Source organism: Pteropus vampyrus, unplaced genomic scaffold (assembly GCF_000151845.1).
Source record: "Pteropus vampyrus isolate Shadow unplaced genomic scaffold, Pvam_2.0 Scaffold13, whole genome shotgun sequence".
NCBI classification, from domain to species: Eukaryota; Metazoa; Chordata; class Mammalia; order Chiroptera; family Pteropodidae; genus Pteropus; species Pteropus vampyrus.
In genome coordinates, this window is record NW_011888794.1 from 8,791,256 (window position 1) to 8,794,799 (window position 3,544).

A 3,544-nucleotide genomic window follows, 5' to 3' on the forward strand; every position below is an offset into this window, starting at 1 on the left:
TAAAAAAACAACCCTTTAACTGTCAGTGTATGTTAAGCTCATTTTTTTCCAGTTTGTTATTTTCCTGTGGATTTTTCTCATGGAATTTTTATCAGGTAGAAGTTTTTTTTCTTCTTAATGAGGACAAATTTACCCAACTTCCTTGTTAAGAAATAATAAGCTCTGAACTCTAGTTATCATTAAAAATATTGAGAAATACTTTAACTACAGCCATGTGAGTTTATTGATTTGAGAAGCTCTACATTCTATATTAATATTTCTATCTTATCCTTTATATGATAGTTGAAACTATTTCTTCTTTCCTGTCGGGGGAAGGTATTTACCAGTTATGGTATCTTTTATTCGGTTAAGTAATTTGTTTAAATTTCATCCATTTAGTCTCCTCTGATGGCCTCAGCCATCACCCTATCCAGGCAGTTTCCTGTTTTCCCACTGCCTAGACAATTTATTTTTTAAGCAAGGCTATTAGGCACAATTCATGTCATAGCTTAAGCACACTGAAGTCATTGTGCCCATGTCCTTGGCATGTCTTACTTACCCGGAATTGCAACCTAGCACATTTTATGTGTGATATTCTAGTCTTCTTTGCTCTGTCATTCTTATGACTTAATATATCATACTGAAAGCATGCTTTTTTTTTGTAATTTCCTGATGATTCCTTCTAAATAGTCAAGAATCAAAATGCATGCCCACTTTGTGCTTCAAAGAAGTCTAAAATTGGTCATAGTTAGCTAAAATGATATAAGTAAAACACATAGCACAAAAAATTATAGAGTTGGTATTTATATGTACATTCATTCTGATTGATTCTTACAATGAGATTCCTGTATAGAGAATGCACAAAGTCCAGCCTTCACACAAAGGAAACTTAAGGGCCCACATACTCTTAACACAAAGCAAAAAAACATTTTCTAAAAAAGGATTTTAGATATGATATGAGCTTGAATATATGATTTATAGTTTCCTCTTTTGTAACCCTAATTTTTACTTCTCATTCATTTCTTCCTTCACCAATGCCGATTTCATTTACTTATCTTTGATACTTCATCTTTAATCCTTTTTTTAAGTCAATTTTGAAGTATCTTCCAATGCTCTTTCAAAATCTCTTCTTCATAACCTTTATTAACAAAATGAGAACATTTCATGTAACACAATTTTCTTCATTCCGATATCTATTAATCTACTTTTCCAAGTGTGCTGGAAACCATTTTTAAGGGATAAAGTCCACAACAAAAACAAATTGTTATTCCCAGAGGCCATAGGGGGCAGTTCTTTAGTGCAGAAGAGTGAGCTCTACAGAACAAGAACTATTAGTAATAGAAACCACAAAGCACGCAGCTGCACTCTGATTTTGTGGTGACAAGTTAGAAACATCTGGAGAGGTTTTTAACACATTCATTCTCCTGGCCTCATCCCAGACCACTTACATAAAGATGGATTCTGAGCATCTATATTTTTAAAAATACACAGATAATTTTAATTAGCAGTCATATTTAAGAACCACTGCCTAACCACTGACTATATAAGTAACTAAGCACTTTAAAGTAGATCAGTAAAATAGAAATTTTTGAGTTTTAGTGTTCACTATACATTTATTTTTTGATTCTAAATTATAGACAATCAATCATAGGTAATTTCTTTCAGAAGTCCTCAAGAAATTAAATGAAAAACTTAGAGGAATATGTATCAAATAATGCAAGTAAATAAATTTCACCAAATATTCAAAGTTGAATATTATCTTTTTAAAGTTCAAGCTGAAAATAATTAGAATCCATTATGTTGTAATAATGCAAAATTAACATCATGCCTTTATTGATATACCTTTCAAAATTTTCTAACTCTAAATACACGTTTGTAATCAATTGTCCTGTGATTCCTTTTAAGAATAATTTTCAATGATCTTCAGCAAAATTTCATTATATTTTCTAAAGAAAAAGGAAAAGAATATTAAAAAATAAATTATTGAATAACAATTTTTAAAAGAAACTACTTTGTAGTTTGAGTACAAATATTAAACATTTATATACATAAATTATAATATGTATATACCACCACATGACTGCAGACTTAAATGTGTGTATATCTATCTTTATATTTAACTTCTTTCCAAATTTTATCAATAAAATCTTTTTTATGTATATGAGAATCCTCTCATAAATTCCCCAAACTGGTGAACGTTTTAATTTTGATATATTCAGAGACTGACTTCTCCTATTGTTGATAATTCCTAAAATGCCATCACATGAATTCATAAGATTCTAGAGAAAAGCAGCACTGACTTTTAGGTTTTCCAACTCAAATGGAACATCCCTTTTTCTGAGGCCTTTAGCCACTTAATCCTTTGACATATTTGGAGAAAATATGATTGCATTCAAAGACCTTGTTATTCTAAGCAGAAGACACAGAGAGGAAATTCCAGTTTATTGACCCTTCTCTCCAGACAAAATCAACTAGATCTGCAGGCAGCTACACCTTGAAGATTCTTTTTAACCACATCTTTATGGCATCCTGCCCCTACTTCGCTTTTTCCTTATACATCCTGGCCTCCATGGCCATGTTTTCCAGACTCCAAAGATCATTAAAATATGCTTTTATACATTCGTGAATATTTCCTATCTTAAGTATTTTGAAAGGAAATGGAAAAAGAATTGCTTGAACTTGTATGAATGGACTGTACTCAGAATTCAAACAATGACTTTCCATAATATTTTATTCAGACCTATTTCTAGATGATATATCATATGCCCTATGGCTTTTCAGTCAACTTTTTGATATAAAGCACTCGCATTCAGGCATGAGAAAGCCTAATCTGAACTAATTCCTAATTTCATTTTCTTATCCCATGTAAAGTGTTTCCCATCTCCCCAAAGAGCACAATACAATATTTTGCAGATTAGCAGTGTGACTCAGTCAAGTCAACACAGCTTCCTCCTAAGCCATTCTAAAGGGAGAAAATTAAAAGCCTGGAAGCATGGATAGCTACTGTTCCAGCTCTTTCTCTTTAATCTGTTATCACAGATTGCTCAAGCCTATCTTTCCAATTTAGATTTTTTTTTATGTTGACTCACACACCTATCTCAGTGCCCTCTATACAAAATTCTAGAAGACACTATTTAAGTTCTCCCAACAAATTTTATTATACTCTATTCTAGTCTATGGAAGCTGTGAATCCACATAGCCCCGTCCTTTCACATGTAGTAGGATATGAAATTAACTGTTATACAAAAACTCTTTTCAAAGAATGATGACTCACAGATTATTTTGGTCAAGTTCTGCGTAGGTGAGTCAGGCTACTTTACGTGTACTTCTTGACTAATTATTTTCTTAGTTTTTATTTTTTAACACTTTGCATTCTCTACAAGAAACTGTCCATTTAGGATTATCTCTAAGATAAAAATGAGTACTTAAAAATAAATTCTAATTTATAATAACATCATTTATTTAGAAATATTGTGTTTTATATCATGAAAAATTTGAAAACTAACTTATTGGAAGCCAGAGAGCTTAAATCATTAAACAGCATCAATATAAATACTTTTTGTGA